This window comes from Scyliorhinus torazame, chromosome 14, assembly GCF_047496885.1.
Source record: "Scyliorhinus torazame isolate Kashiwa2021f chromosome 14, sScyTor2.1, whole genome shotgun sequence".
In the NCBI taxonomy this organism is placed as follows: Eukaryota; Metazoa; Chordata; class Chondrichthyes; order Carcharhiniformes; family Scyliorhinidae; genus Scyliorhinus; species Scyliorhinus torazame.
In genome coordinates this window covers 213639454-213656521 of record NC_092720.1, presented here as the reverse complement: position 1 = coordinate 213656521, position 17068 = coordinate 213639454, and positions in this window count along the sequence as shown.

Below are 17068 nucleotides of genomic sequence, written 5' to 3'. Positions count from 1 at the left end.
AGCTCTGGGTGGAGTGATGGAGGCCTGCTGCTGCTCCTGGAGGCTCCGGGGGTTGGCCCCTTGGACTGTTGAAGTAGACTTCGGGATTTTGGTACCTTTCTACTGACTTTAGTCTGTTTTGGAGAGACTATCTGGGGTTTTCCCCGAGACGTTGCCATGTCACCGGGTGGCCATTTTCTGGATTGTTGGTGAATATTTCAAGCTGCACCGGTGTGGTAGTCTGTGTGGAGGTATTACGGTACCTGGTAATGCTGGAACACCATTGGTATATTTTGTATGTTTCCTATTGGTCAAGCTGTATGGTAGCTCCACCCTGCAAGGCGGGGTATAAGAGCCTGTGCCACCCCAGCAGCCTTCATTCTGTACCTGAGCTGCTGGGGAAACATCTAGCTTATTAAAGCCTTCGGTTGGACTACAACCTCGCTTTAGTGGTCATTGATCGTGCATCAACCGGGTGACAGCGGGTTTTGTGTCGGATACTGCTTGGTGCACTAGGACTTGACTTTTTGGGCTTTTGTGTTGATTTATTACTGTTGTTTCTGTCCATGTTGTTAAACTGCTCTGTTTACAAATGGTCCCTTGCCGGTTGGGCAGGTTACCACGGTTCCGTGAAGGAAGGTCCCTCTCTCCTCTGCCACGCCCTGCTGTGTATCTTTCCGCTGGTCTGTCTCCTTGCGGAGGGAACCTTTCCTCCGATGTGAGGCTACTGGGCGGGGCGGGGGAGGTGGGTGGGTGATAACGAAGCGGCCGTTTGCCGGCTTTACGGCTAGCGGCCTGGAACTGTTGTTTTGGATTTAACTGGGGACCCCTTCGAGTAGGGAAACAGGGGTGAGTGTGTACGTTTATGGGTGGTTTTCTGTATTTAGTTGATGTTTTTGACATGCTACTGTTTTCTGTTGTCTCTGACCATACTGTTTGTACATGTTGATGAATAATTTTGATGTTGACAGACTATCTACGTGCTGTGAGGGAATAAATTGGCTACATGTTGGCTTTTAGCTGGTGGCCTGTTCCATGGCTCATTGCTTTGAGCTGCATTGTGGCCCCTTTGTGGGAGAGGGGGGGGAATTTTCTACTCTCTCTCGTACTGTGACCGATGTTGATGTGACCCTTTCCGGTGGTTTGTGTTGCCCGCTGGAGCTCCTCTTCTGCCGGTGTGGGGCTGCCATTCGGGCTGGAGGTGGCTATATGTGTGTGTGTGTGTGTGTACTGAAGATATTGTATCTTGTGACTGTTTTGATCTGTAACTGTTAAAGTGTGTTCAGGCTTTGCGCCTTGTCACAATTTGTGACATGTAACTGTCGAATTGTTAATACACCAAAATATTACTCTCTCTCTGTCTCTGTTGCTGCTACTGTTTCCAGTGTTGAACTGCATGGGGGAAGGAGAGAGGAGAGGAAGAGGGGGAGCTGGAGCAAATTTGTTGCTGGAAATGGCAGACCGGGGTCGAATTCAGGCCAAGAACGGATGGAACTCCCACTCCTCCAGGTCAGGTTTGCAGTTCCCAGTTCGCCGGTGGAATTGGCTGTTCAAGAGGAGTAACCGTGCGGAGAGACTCTGGGCTGCGGCGCTTTACTTGCTGGTTTTACTGGAATACCTGGTGGCTGAGAACCACAAAGTGCGGATTGCGCCCGGCCACCTGCTGCTGCTCCTCAGAGACATCGCTATCCCCCCGGGGGGGGGGGGATGCTGCCGAATAGCCTTACCCAACTCCTACCTGAGAGACCAACAGCCAAGCGCGCGAGGGGGTGCTCCGGGATTTGGCCCCTTGGAATGTTGACGTGGGACTTCGAATTTCTGACACGCTTTGCTGAATTTTGGGGTACTCCCCGGACATTGCTGTGGTGAATGTATAGTGCTAATAATTCACCAGTGCATTTGTACCATGTTCTGCTGTTGTGTTATGTTGTTAACCCTGTGGGCTCCACCTATGGGCCATTGTGTGACTTCACCCACAGGGGGATATGTTGGGGCATGTACGGGCTCTGCCCAAGGCTCCTCCCCTTGAAAGGAAGTATAAAGAGCAGCTGACCTGCAGGCGTTCCCAGTATTGTACCAGTCGCAGGCAGGCACTGTTCTAAGCTGATTAAAATCACAGTTTACTTCTCCTCGTGTCTTTGAGTGAATTGATGGTCGCATCAATTTGATCAGCTTAAATACAACTATGGAATCAGCCCTCAAACCTGACCAACTGGAACCCGAGCCGCAGGCCACGGAGGCAAAATAAATTTTTTCGCACTGGCTTCGGTGCTTCAAGGCCTAACTCGTCGCGTCGTCCACGCCATCCGTCACTGATGAACAGAAGCTGAGCCTAATCCACGCACGGGTGAGCCATCGCATTTCTGTCCATCTCGACGAGGCCGCCTCCTGTACAGATGCCCTCGCGCTGCTCGAACGCCTCTACGTACGGCCTGTGAACGAGGTCTATGTGCGACATGTCTTCACCACTCACTGCCAGCGTCCCGGGGAGTCGCTGGATGACTACCTGCGCGACCTCAAAGCCCTCGCACGCATCTGTAATTACCAGGCCGTTACGGCCACTCAGCACATGGAGCTCGCCGTCCGAGACGTCTACGTGGCGGGAGTCCGGTCGAATTATGTGAGACAGCGCCTGCTTGAAAAAGGGGCCCAGGACCTGGACGACACGGTAAAGTTAGCCACTTCTCTGGAGGTTGCGTTTCAGAGCCTTACTGCGTTCCCGGCCGACCACGCGACCCCCCTCGTGGGCCCCCGACCAGAGACTACCCCAGGCTTGTGCCGCGCGGCTGCCCGCCCATCATGCGGGGCTGCCCTGTTATTTTTGCGGCCAGTCTCAACACCCCCGACTGCACTGCCCGGCCCACAACGCGAACTGTAGCAGCTGCGGGCGAAAAGGACACTTCGCCAAGGTCTGCCTGGCCAGGTCTAAGAACTCGAACTCACAGGCCCGATACTCAGACTCACAGGCCGCAGACCCCGCAATGTGGCAACGTGTCTGCCGACTCCGCCTCCTCACAACCCGTGCGACTGACGGGGGCCGCCAACTTGGCCATCCTCCCTCACGCGGCCGGCCACGTGCGATCCATGGGGCCGCCATCTTGGACGCCATTTCCTCACCGCCCGCCACGCTCGACCAATGGGGGCCGCCATCTTGGCGGTCATCTGCTACGCCGCACGACGCGTACGATCTACACGGACATCCATCGCGGGGCCGCCCCAGCACCTCCGATCACGCCGCCGGCTACCCGCAACTCAGCGTGGTCACCCTGGACCAGTCGCGACCCAAGCACCTCCGGAGCTCCATGATGGCCGTCCGGGTTAATGGGCACGAGACGCCTTGCCTCTTCGACTCTGGGAGCACAGAGAGCTTCATTCACCCGGACATGGGGAGCTACCTCAGGGGCCTTGCTGAAGACACTGGGGCCAGTCCTCCTCCGAAAACACGTTCGGAGCCATAGGACCGACCCCCTGGTAGCGAGGGTCCAGCTCCCTACACTCCAACCCACACTATGCGTACGTCGAACACACCCGATGGCGGGACCTGGCGCCCGCAGGCTCCACCACTACCGCAGCCCGTCCAACCTACCATGTCCAGCGCCCCCACCCCTTTATGGCTCCCGTGCTCCCTCCCACCCGCCCACACGGTCCACAGGAATGAAGCTCCAGAAGAGCCGCTCCCGGAATCCACGCCTGTGCCCGCACCGGACCCACTTCCACAGCCACCCGACTGGCTGCAACCCAGTGCTTCGGCGATCGCAGCGCAAAATCCGTGCGCCGGACCGGCTGAGCCTATGAGCCTGTCACCCCCACCGGACTTCATTTTTTTAACAGGGAGTGAATGTGGTGAATGTATTGTGCTAATAATTCACCAGTGCATTTGTATCATGTTCTGCTGTTGTGTTATGTTGTTAAGCCTGTCGGCTCCACCTATGAGCCATTGTGGGGGATATGTTGGGGCATGTACGGGCTCCGCCCATGGCTCCTCCCCTTGAAAGGAAGTATAAAGAGCAGCTGACCTGCAGGCGGTTCCAGTATTGTACCAGTCGCAGGCAGGCACTGTTCTAAGCTGATTAAAACCACTGTTTACTTCTCGTGTCTTTGAGTGAATTGATGGTCGCATCAATTGCCATATCTTCAAGTGGCCACTTTCTGGATTGTTGGTGAACGTTTCAAACTGAACCGGGTGTCCGTGAGTTTCAAGTTGAACACTGCTTTGTTGTAATTGAATCCATTTTCTTGAACTTTTGTCATTGTCCTGATAATGTTGTTAAACTGAACTGTTCCCAATAATCCCCAGCCAGTTGGGCAGGTATAACAGCTCTGTGGAGGGAGTTCCCTCTCTCTTCTGCCATGTCCTGTATCGGGTGCCCTTTTCTGGTGCTCTGTGCTGCTCGTTTGGGCGCCTTTCTACCGATGTGGGGCCCCAGGCAGTGGGCTGGGGAGGGGGCTGAGAGAAGTGGCTGTTGCTGGCTTTGTAGCTAGCGGCCTGGAACTTTTGTTTTGGATTGAACTGGGGCCCCTTCGTGGGAAAGGAGGGATTCCCCTCTCTCTCTCTCACACTGTGCCCTATGGCTGTGTGTCCTTTCTGGTGCTCTGTGCTGCTTGTTGGGCCTCGTCGGGCTCCTTTCCGCCAATGTGGGGATGCTATTGGGGACAGAGGGTGGTTGTGTATGTGTGCTGGTGGTTTTGTATTCGGCCAATGGTTTTTTTGGTATGTTATTCTTTTACTCTGCTGTTTCTGCATGTTGCTCTATGGTTAAGTTGCTGTTTCTGCATGTTGCTCTATGGTTAAGTTGCTGTTTCTGCATGTTGCTCGATGGTTAAGTTGCTGTTTCTGCATGTTGCTCGATGGTTAAGTTGCTGTTTCTGCATGTTGCTCGATGGTTAAGTTGCTGTTTCTGCATGTTGCTCTATGGTTAAGTTGCTGTTTCTGCATGTTGATCTATGGTTAAGTTGCTGTTTCTGAATGTTGCTCTATGGTTAAGTTGCTGTTTCTGCATGTTGCTCTATGATTAAGTTGCTGTTTCTGCATGTTGCTCGATGGTTAAGTTGCTGTTTTCTGCATGTTGCTCGATGGTTAAGTTGCTGTTTCTGCATGTTGCTCTATGGTTAAGTTGCTGTTTCTGCATGTTGCTCTATGGTTAAGTTGCTGTTTCTGCATGTTGATCTATGGTTAAGTTGCTGTTTCTGCATGTTGCTCTATGGTTAAGTTGCTGTTTCTGCATGTTGCTCTATGATTAAGTTGCTGTTTCTGCATGTTGCTCGATGGTTAAGTTGCTGTTTCTGCATGTTGCTCGATGGTTAAGTTGCTGTTTCTGCATGTTGCTCTAAGGTTAAGTTGCTGTTCTGCATGTTGCTCTATGGTTAAGTTGCTGTTTCTGCATGTTGCTCTATGGTTAAGTTGCTGTTTCTGCATGTTGCTCTATGGTTAAGTTGCTGTTTCTGCATGTTGCTCTATGGTTAAGTTGCTGTTTCTGCATGTTGCTCTATGGTTAAGTTGCTGTTTCTGCATGTTGCTCTATGGTTAAGTTGCTGTTTCTGCATGTTGCTCTATGGTTAAGTTGCTGTTTCTGCATGTTGCTCTATGGTTAAGTTGCTGTTTCTGCATGTTGCTCTATGGTTAAGTTGCTGTTTCTGCATGTTGCTCTATGGTTTAAGTTGCTGTTTCTGCATGTTGCTCGATGGTTAAGTTGCTGTTTCTGCATGTTGCTCGATGGTTAAGTTGCTGTTTCTGCATGTTGCTCTATGGTTAAGTTGCTGTTTCTGCATGTTGCTCTATGGTTAAGTTGCTGTTTCTGCATGTTGCTCTATGGTTAAGTTGCTGTTTCTGCATGTTGCTCTATGGTTAAGTTGCTGTTTCTGCATGTTGCTCTATGGTTAAGTTGCTGTTTCTGCATGTTGCTCGATGGTTAAGTTGCTGTTTCTGCATGTTGCTCTATGGTTAAGTTGCTGTTTCTGCATGTTGCTCGATGGTTAAGTGCTGTTTCTGCATGTTGCTCTATGGTTAAGTTGCTGTTTCTGCATGTTGCTCGATGGTTAAGTTGCTGTTTCTGCATGGTTGCTCTATGGTTAAGTTGCTGTTTCTGCATGTTGCTCTATGGTTAAGTTGCTGTTTCTGCATGTTGCTCTATGGTTAAGTTGCTGTTTCTGCATGTTGCTCTATGGTTAAGTTGCTGTTTCTGCATGTTGCTCTATGGTTAAGTTGCTGTTTCTGCATGTTGCTCTATGGTTAAGTTGCTGTTTCTGCATGTTGCTCGATGGTTAAGTTGCTGTTTCTGCATGTTGCTCGATGGTTAAGTTGCTGTTTCTGCATGTTGCTCGATGGTTAAGTTGCTGTTTCTGCATGTTGCTCTATGGTTAAGTTGCTGTTTCTGCATGTTGCTCTATGGTTAAGTTGCTGTTTCTGCATGTTGCTCTATGGTTAAGTTGCTGTTTCTGCATGTTGCTCTATGGTTAAGTTGCTGTTTCTGCATGTTGCTCTATGGTTAAGTTGCTGTTTCTGCATGTTGCTCTATGGTTAAGTTGCTGTTTCTGCATGTTGCTCTATGGTTAAGTTGCTGATAGTTTTGTTGTAAGGGGAGATCCCTCTCTCTTCTGCCATGTCCTGTATCGGTGTTCCTTTTCCAGTGCTTTCCACCGATGTTGGGCTGCCATTGGGGCAGGGTGTCGATGTGTCCTTTTCCGGTGGTCTGTGCTCCGCATATGGGGCGCCTTTCTACCGATGAGGGACCACCGGGAGCGGGGTGGGCGGAGGGGCGGGAGGGGGGGAGTGACCGGGAGCTGGCTTTGTAGCTGGTGACCTGGTTTGAATTGAACGTGGCCCCTTTGTGGGAGAGGAGGGGTTTTCCCTCTCTCACGCTGTGTCCTTTCCCGATGGTCTGTGCTGCTCGTTGGAACACCTTTCTGCTGATGTGGGGCTGCCATTAGGGACAGGGGATGGTTTTGTGTGTGTACTGAAGATTTTTGTATCTTGGGAATGCTTTTGATATGTCACTGTTGAGTTGTTAATAAACCCAAATAATGCTCACTAGCACATGGTCAGTAGGGTGCACAGCAAGATAGCTGCCTTTTCTGAAATTCTTTTATTAACGTATTTATATATATATATATATATATATATCAAACACAACCAAAATCAAAAAGAGAATAAACAGGAAATCACAAATAAATAACCAACACCCCCCACACTCCACCCAACATTTCCTTTTTAAAACCCAAAGAAGCACCCCCCCCCCCCCCCCCCCCCCCCCCCAAACCCCCTGCTGACTTGTTAACTATCCTTGAAGCAGTCGATAAACTCATCTCTGGGCAAATCCCTTCACATTCCCTTTCAACAAGAACTTGATTTATTTCAACCTAAGGAATTCCACGTGATCCCGAGTCCCTCCATTCCAACAGGATCCGTCTCCGAGCGACCAGAGAGGCAAAGGCCAAAACGTCAGCCTCTCTCGCCCCCTGGACCCCCGGGTCTGACACTCCGAAATCGCCACTTCTGGACTCTGGACCACCTTCACCCTCAGCACCGCAGACATTGCGTCAGCGAAACCCCGCCAAAATCCCTCCAGCTTCAGACAGGCCCAAAACGTGTGGACATGGTTCACGGGCTCCCCTCTGGAGTATCTGAAAGTGAATAAGGCTAAGCCTAGCGCACAAAGAGGTTCATTCACTCTCCTCAGATCCTCCTCCCATTACCCAACCTCCAACACCCTCCCCAGCTCTTCCTCCCACTTCCGCCTAACATCTCCTATCAGGTGCCCTCCCAGTACAGTCAATCTTTGTAAATCTCCAACACTCTGCCCTCACCATCCCCTGTTTTCGACACCACCTTGTCCTGAAACCCTGTGGCCGCCACTGTCCCCACAGCCTCAGGGCTACCACGCCTACTGGACTTGTGGAGTACCTGGCTGGCAAGAACAGCAGCGGCGCCGTCAACAGTGCCTCTAAACTAGTGTCCTTACAAGAGACTGCCTCTATCCGCTCCCACACCGACTCTTCCCCCACGATCCACTTCCTGACCATGGCCATATTTGTCGCCCACTATTGTTCATCATATTTGGCAAGGCCCCCCCCCCTCCCACATCCCCGCTCCAGCACCACCTTCACCCTTGGGGCTTTCTCCGCGATCAATGCATTAATCCTCCAAAAGAAGGGCTTTGGAATAAAAAATCGGAAGGTTCTGGAACACAAAAAGGAACCTCGGGAGTACTGTCATCTTCATGGACTGCACCCGCCCCGCCAGTAACAAGGGGAGCATATCTCACCTCTTAAAATCCCACTTCATCTGCTCCACCAACTGCACCAGATTCAGTTTCTGTCGCTGCTCCCATCCCCGCGCCACCTGGATGCCCAGATACCTGAAACTCGCCCCCATCACCTTAAACGGCAGCTCGTCCAAGGGGGAGGGGAGAGGGGGGTGGAGGGGGGGGGGGTGAGAGAGGAGGGGGGGGGGAGAGAGAGGGGGGGGGGGAGAGAGAGAGAGAGAGGGGGGGGAGAGAGAGAGAGGGGGGGAGGAGAGAGAGAGAGAGGGGGGCAGAGAAGGGGGGGGGGGGAGTTTGCTACGAGCAATGGCAGGTCAGCAAGCTGTAGAGATCTATAACTCCTTTTAATTACTTGGAAGATGAAGACAGCACTAAATTGAAAGTGTAAATGACAAAATTTGAAGAATACTGTAAAATGCAGTCTAATGAAATCCCGGAAAGATTTAACTTTCAGGATAGGTTCCAGAGAAACGGCGAGACAATCACTAATTTTGTTACAGACCTCAGTTTAATACACAAGGCTGCAATTTTGCTGATTTAAGAGACTCTATCATCCAAGATTAATTAATTTATGGACTATGTGATGAACGTTTAAGGGAATCACTCATACAGCAAAATGATTTAACGATAGAAAAGTGCATATCGCAAGAACAAAAACGCAATTTGTACCTTGAGTTTTTACAGAGAAAGAACGGCGAAAGAAATTCCTGCACGTGGTTGAGGAAGTTAAAATGGTGCCTCAGCATTCTAAACACCATCTTCATGGCACCAGCTCTCATTCAAACCAATACGCACATGTGCACAAGAAGCTGCCCATGCGCAGTTTGAAAAAGAGCGCACTCTGGCAGAAGATTGATTTGCGCATGCGCAATGATGCCAAGCATGACGTCACGACTGTCATGACATGCTACCGCTGTGGCAACGCCCACTTGAAAGGGAAATGTCCTGCTCATGGGAAATAATGTTTAAAGTTTTCCAAGCTGAATCATTTTGCCTCCCAGTATAAGTCAACAGCAAAATATTACTTTCCAGCACAGAAACAAGCAGACGTCAAGGTTCACACTGTTGATACAATGGAGAATCAAACACCCGAAGAATATTTTTCCGACCATGAAGAATGTAATTCCTGGGAGAACACATTCTTTGTTGGAATAATAGATTCAACCGAGGAACTCCAAGCGACGACCAAGGATCCTGAACAAATCAACGTCATTGGCTCCAACAGTGAACAAATTCCCACTGATGCTCAAGCTTGACACCGGAGCATCCGCAAACTTGACCACAAGCAAAGATCTCGCATCCAGCCCTGGAAAACATGAGGTGCTACCTGCTGCATGCAAGTTAAAAGAATACAATGGTAACCAGATCACTTCAAGAGGATCATGCCATTTAAGACTAGTCAATAAGAGGGTCAAGAAAGGACTACGGTTCGAGATCGTGGACAACCAGAAAACTTCACTGTTAGGTGCTCAAGCCTGCAAGGACTTGCGGCTTGTCCAGAGAATTTTCATGCATACGAATCATACGTCACAACTGGACGATGACATCCAGCTCCTGCTCAATGAATATCCTGACATATTTTGTGGAATGGGTACGTTACCTTACAAATGCAAAACTTTGCTCAAGGAAGATGCAAAACTTGTTATTCATCAGCCCGGGAGGGTACCAGCTCCTTTGCACGAAAGGCCAAAATCAGAGTTGCAACCCCTACAATCTCAAGGCATAATCTCAAAAGTCCCACAACCGACTGATTGGGTCAGCTCGTTGGTGTGTGACAAAAAAAAAAAGAAGCCATCAGGTGATCTCAGAATCTGTATAGATCCCAAAGATCTGAACAAGAACATTTGCAGGGAACACTACCCTATCCCCAAGTGAGAGGAGATAACGTGTGAAATGGCAAACGCTCGCATTTTTACTAAACTTGATGCTTCTCAAGGTTTCTGGCAGATGCAGCTCAATAATTCCAGTAAATTGTTGTGTACGTTCAACACGCCTTTTGGACAATACTGCTTTAACCGCATGCCTTTCGGGATCATCTCCGCCTCCAAAATCTTTCACAGATCATGGAGCAGATGACGGAGGGTATTGAAGGTGCTAGAGTATATGTCGATGACATTGTCATCTGGTCACAACAGAAGAAGACCATATTACTCAACTAAGAAAAGTTTTTAAAAGAATTCACCAGTTTGTATTGAACCTCAACCAATCCAAGTGCACGTTTGCACGTTCATCTTTGACCTTCTTCGGTGATACAATCTCAGCACAAGGTGTAAGGCCAGATAATGAAATGATTTCTGAAATCCAGAAAATGCAGCAGCCAAAAGACGAGAAAGCTGTGCTCAGATTTCTTGGAATCATTAACTTCTGAGGCAAGTTTATATCTAACTTGTCGACGAGGATGTCAGCACTACGAAACATGATAAGGAAGAACACAGAGTTTGAATGGACTCCACACCACCAAGAAGAATGGGTGGATCTCAAGCATCAATTCTGACTTTCTTCAACCCACCTAAACCAAAAAGATCTCTACCAACGCCAGTCAAGGTGGAATCGGTGTGGTGATTCTTCAACAAGGTGTCCAATCAGGCTGGGTTCCAGTTGCACACGCGTCTGGAGCGATGAGTGCCACAGAGTGCAGGTATGCACAGATAGAGGAGTGTCTTGGACTGATCACAAAATATCACTATTATGTGTACGGGCTTCCTACGTTCATCGTAGAGACTGACCATGGACCGTTGGTCAACTTCATTGAAAAAAATCTCAATGACATGACTCCTCGCCTACAACGTATGATGATGAAGTTGAGGAGGTATGACTTCACACTAGTCTACACTCCTGGAAAGGACCTCATGATAGCCGACACTATCCAGATCTGTTGATACTGACAGCTCACCTCCTGCGTCCATTGACGATGTTGAAGCTCAAGTGCAGTTGTGCAAGGAAACACTCACAACATCTGACGAGAAGCTGCAGCAAATCCGTCTGGCGACACTAAAAGATGCGACCTTGCTCCAGGTAATTCATAACCTTCAGCATGTATGGCCGAAAGGATGGTGTCCGCGGTTTCAAAATATCCAAACTGAACTGTCAGTCGTGGATGGACTAATACTGAGAAATGACAGAATCGTCATTCCGCAAACTCTCAGGTCAGAGATGCTCAGCAGGATTCACGAGGGACATCTCAGAATTGAAAAGTGCAAAGAAGAGCAAGACAATCTATGTATTGGCCTGGGATCAATGAGGACATTACAGACATGATACTGATGTGTGCCATGTGTCAAAAACATCAACCGGCACAATGTAAGGGGCCACTCAGCATGAGATGACCACGTCACCGTGGACCAGATTTGTTTCACTCTGTGGGTCGACATTATGTTCTCATCATAGACTATTACTCCAACTTTCCGGAAGTGGTGAAACTCCCGGATCTCACTTCTGCATCAGTAATCAAGGCTTATAAGGAAACATTCTCGAGGCATGGTATTCCACAAATAGTCATGTCCGATGATGGTCCTTGTTTTGGGAGTGGATGGAATTCTCCAATCAGTACAATTTTAACCACGTGACATCAAGTCCACACTTTCCCCAATCAAATGGCAAAGTTGAGAAAGGTGTGCACATTGTTAAACAGCTCATTAGCAAGGCCACTGACTCGCATTCCGACATTCACTTGGCTCTATTATTATACAGATCCTCACCGTTAAGCTCAGGGCTATCACCAGCTCAAATGCTTTTCAACCGAGATGTGAGAACAACATTACACTTCAGCAATCCGGATCACTCACAAGTGCTTGACAAGTTACGACACCAATGTCTTAAACAAAAGCAGCATTATGATCAGCATGCAAAACCCCTGAAACCACTGGCAGTCAATGACGTGGTTCGACTGCGACACCCAGGTGGAGGATGGTCGAACACGGCAACAGTGATACAACAAACAGTGACACGCTCATACATTGTAAAGTCCGACGAGGGTGTGCTGTTCAGACGCAATCGGCGAGACCTGCTAAAGGTTCCACTTCCTCACCTTGTCTTTCCAACGTTGAATCTACATGAATCATTCACTCGACAACACTTGACACCATCAATCGGTGAACAGAAGGACATTAAAACTTCAGTGTCTCCATGCCCACTCAGGAGATCAACTCGAATAAGACGCAAACCCAATCATCTGAACCTGTGACCATTGGACTGATTAACTCATTGATATTATGTAATGTATTTGCACACTGCATCAATTATGTTTGTTCAATTTTCTTTACAACATAGAGAAAATATGTAACACAAAAAAAGGGGGATGTAGTGATCTTTGTATGTGCATGTACATAAGGGGTTAATGGGAAATTGGAAGATCATTAGAGGGCAGCACTGGCGTGTATAAAAGCCAGATGCAAGCAGTTCCTCCCTCTCTTAGTGATTAGACTGTGACGAGAGCAGGAGCATAGACTTAGCTCAGGGTGATTAGTGTGGTCAGACATAGCTACTGTATATAGACTTTGTAATCTTTCTACTGGTATTGATCTTAAAGTAAAGAACTCACGCAGTTGTTAACTTAGTTACTCAATAAAACTTTCAATACTTCTCGATGACTTCGAGTCTTTTTCATTAAGATACAGAAAGCCTCTTCAGCAACTGGATTGAGTAACTCATGTTACGCTCAGTAAAGATAACAAAAGACCAACGTTGACTCCAATGCGCCAGTACGGACTTCGGATGCCTGAGGAACAGTGTGTTCAAAGACCGAGACCTCAAATTCAGCACTAAACCCATGGTCTACAGAGCGACCGGGTTCTCCACCCTCCTGTATCATCAGAAACATGGACAATGTATAGCCGAGACCTGAGATCCCTGGGGAGATATCACCAACGTTGCCTCCGCAAAATCCTGCAAATACACTGGCAGGATAGGCGAACCAACGTGAACGTCCTCTCCCAGGCCAATATCCTCAGTATCAAGGCATTGGTCAATCTCGACCAGCTGCGACGGGTGGGCCTTATTGCCCGTAGGTCTGACACAGGACTCCCAAAACAAGTGCTCCATTCCGAGCTCCGCAATGACAAGTGACCACTGGGAGGGCGGAGGAAACGTTACAAGGACAATCTGGAAACCTTCCTAAATAAATGCAATATCCCCATCATGGGAATCGCTCGCCTCAGAACGCACAAACTGGAGAAGAAGCATCCACGAAGGCACCAATCACCTCGAGCGCCGCAGGGTGGAGCACGTGGAGGCCAAGCGGAAACAGCGGAAAGAGAGCGCAGAATTCAGAGCATCCCATCCACCCACCTCATCAAACACTACCTGCCAAACACCATCCCATCTCCCCCACCCTCTCCCCCACCCCGGAGTGGAACAAGTCATCTTCGACCCTGAGGGACTGCCCAAGAAGGGTGCTGGGGCCTCAACTTTTTACAAGTCATATAAATGCTTTGGATGAAGGGATCAAAGGTTTGGTTGCTAAATTAGCTGACAACACAAAGATAGCATTCCAGAGAAGGTTCACTAAACTACCACCAGGAATGGGCGAGTTGTCTTCTGACAAAACACTTGGCAGCTTCGGGTTTTGAAGACTTTCTCTCGACTTGAGAAGAATGACTTAATTGAAACCATTAAGATTCTGAGGGGTCTTGACAAGATGGATGTGGAGAAGATGTTTTCTCTTGTGGGGGAATCTGGAACATGGGTTCCTTGCCTAAAAATGAGAGTCTGGATTTTCTGCATCCCCCACCCCCCTGGCTTTCCACTGGTGGAGACCGGGTTGCCATTGGCTGGTGGGTTTTGCAGCGGTTCAACCGGCGAGCAATGCAAATGGCCATTAACTTTGACGGGAACGGAAGATCCCGTCAGCAGCCAATGGAGACCTTCATCAGCTGCCAGAAAATCCGCCATGGTAGGGCTGATAAACCCCGACCAAGGTCACCCAGTTGAGACAGAGATGAGAATTTATTTCTCTCAGAGGATCCTGAGTCTTTTTAACAATTTGTCAAAAGGCAGTGGAAGCAGAGTGTTTGCATGTGTTTAAATATTCAAATCACCTGGTTCCTCTGGTGTTCTTTGTGTTGCTAAATTCAGGATGGTTGGTGTAATGTTCACAAAGACCACAAAATAGCTTGAACTTGAACAAAGCCATACATTTATTAACACGACTAATTTGGATTTGACACATCCTCCTAAATAATACACAGCTGACTATTAACATATAAATTACACTCATCTACAACTAATCTTTCTACTGTTATAAACTATGGTCTGCTCTGACTTACACTATCTATATTTCTGTCTGTCTCTAGCTAACTTCTGCACTACCTTCTCCCACAAGGCTTAGCATCAATGCCTTATATACTTGTAGCTGTAGCTCCCGCTAGTGGCTACTCTAGACATTAACCCTTGCAGTTCTTACAGTTATGATAATACCACATTCCCCTTTCTTTGTGAAAGAAAAAGTATTATAAACTTTGGTTAGGATATTTTTCTTTGGACATTACATTCCACATGGGAACCTTACTATTAGCTAGTGTTGATCATAAATTGTTATCAGCGTGTACATTCATTTGCAAATAACTGTTGCATTACTTCTGATTCAATTAATAATTATTACGATCATCACAAATTTAGTTTTTTTGATGGTCTTCTCTTCTTCTTGATCTTCTTAATGGTATGTTCAAAGTATGCAATTGCTCTTCCATATCGTCTTGCTGTATTGGTGCCAAGTAAGGATTGGGAAAGTCAATGTCCTTGAAGATGTTATCTGGATCAATAACATTCTGAGGTTGAGACTTAACATGATGTTTGATGGGCAACAGTGCTCTTCTGTTTCGTCTGGACATAGAACCTTGTTCAGTCTGAACTAAGTACGATCTTGGTGCGACTTGTCTTCGAACATTTGCTATGTGTTGCCATCCACCATCAGGATTTTGAATACATATAAAGTCACCTTTTAATTCAGATAGAGGTTTTGTTTGTTTATCATAGTTCTCTTTTTGTTTTTGTTTTCTTGATCTGCTATGGTTGGGTATCTCTTGATGATCCATATCTGAAATGGTTATCTCAGGTAATGTGGCGCGAATTCTTCTACCATTAGCATCTGAACAGGTGATAATCCAGTTGACAGTGGTGTCGCTCTGTACGTCAACAATGCCAACGATAGATCTTTATTATCATCAATTGCTTTGTGGAACAATTTCTTGATTATTCCTACTCCCTTCTCTGCTTTGCCATTTGACTGAGGATAACATGGGCTTGAAATAATGTGATTGAAGTTGTATTTCTCTGCAAACTGTGTCCACTCCCAGCTTGAGAAACAAGGACCATTGTCAGAGACAACATGTAAAAGCATCCCATGGCATGCAAAAATTGATTTTGTTGCCCTTTTGACAGATCTTGCTGTCGAATCATTCAGCATCATCACCTCTGGATAGTTCGAGTAATAGTCTATGACCATAAGATAGTCACGCCCTTTAAAGTAAAATAAATCCATGCCCACTTTGATCCATGGATTGGTGATGATTTCCATTTCTTTCATGCTTTCTCTGCTCTGGACAGGCAGATTGTGCATTCTTGTACATATTGATCGACATCTCTGTTGATTCCAGGCCAATATACCGACTGTCTAGCCCTTCTACAACACTTTTCGATGCCCTGATGACCCTTGTGAATCTGCTGCAGAATTCCTTGACGTAGACTGGCAGGAATCACAATCCTATCTCGCTTGAGTAGGAAACCATCTATTACAGAAAGATCGTCCCTGGGGCGGCATTCTCCCCTACCCGGCGGGGCGGGGGTTTCCAGCGTAATGGAGTGGCGGGAACCACTCCGGCGTCGGGCCACCCCAAAGGTGCAGAATTCGATGGGCATTTTGATGTCACCATTTCTAACAACTAGATGGCAGGATCCTCTTGTGACTATAGTGTTCCCATTGTAATTGGTTAGCCGACAAGTAGATTTCTTTATTAGCGGTGTCCTATAAGCTTGTCTTAAATTTCTTTCTGTGATAATAATTAAAGGGCAGCACGGTAGCATTGTGGATAGCGCAATTGCTTCACAGCTCAGGGTCCCAGGTTCGATTCCGGCTTGGGTCACTGTCTGTGCGGAGTCTGCACATCCTCCCCGTGTGTGCGTGGGTTTCCTCCGGGTGCTCCGGTTTCCTCCCACAGTCCAAAGATGTGCAGGTTAGGTGGATTGGCCGTGCTAAATTGCCCTTAGTGTCCAAAATTGCCTTTAGTGTTGGGTGGGGTTGTGGGGATTGGGTGGAGGTGTTGACCTTAGATAGGGTGCTCTTTCCAAGAGCTGGTGCAGACTCGATGGGCTGAATGGCCTCCTTCTGCACTGTAAATTCTATGATAATATTTGCGTGTGCTCCTGTATCATTTTTAAATGGTATACCTTTGCCATTAATTTATTTTTTTCAAATAAATTTAGAGTACCCAATTATTTTTTCCAATTATGGGACAATGTTTAGCATGGCCAATCCACCTATCCTGCACATCTTTGGTTGTGGGGGTAAACCCACGCAGACACGGGGAAAATGTGCAAACTCCACACGAACAGTAACCCAGGGCCGGGATTCGAACCTGGGTCATCAGCACCGTAGGCAGCAATGCTAACCACTGTGCCACCATGCTGCCCTTCCATTAATTTCTAATAATACAGTCCACTTCTTAATTATCTGTGAGAGCTGTTGTACTGGTCTGTAATTGCGATCTAGCAAATTAATCCTCGTGACTGCTTCAAACATGATAGTATCCTTTAGCTTGTACGGTGATAAATCCTCTCTAGCAGTCAAGATATTTGATTTTTTTATCTTCACTCTGAACACTTTGGATCTTTCTGTA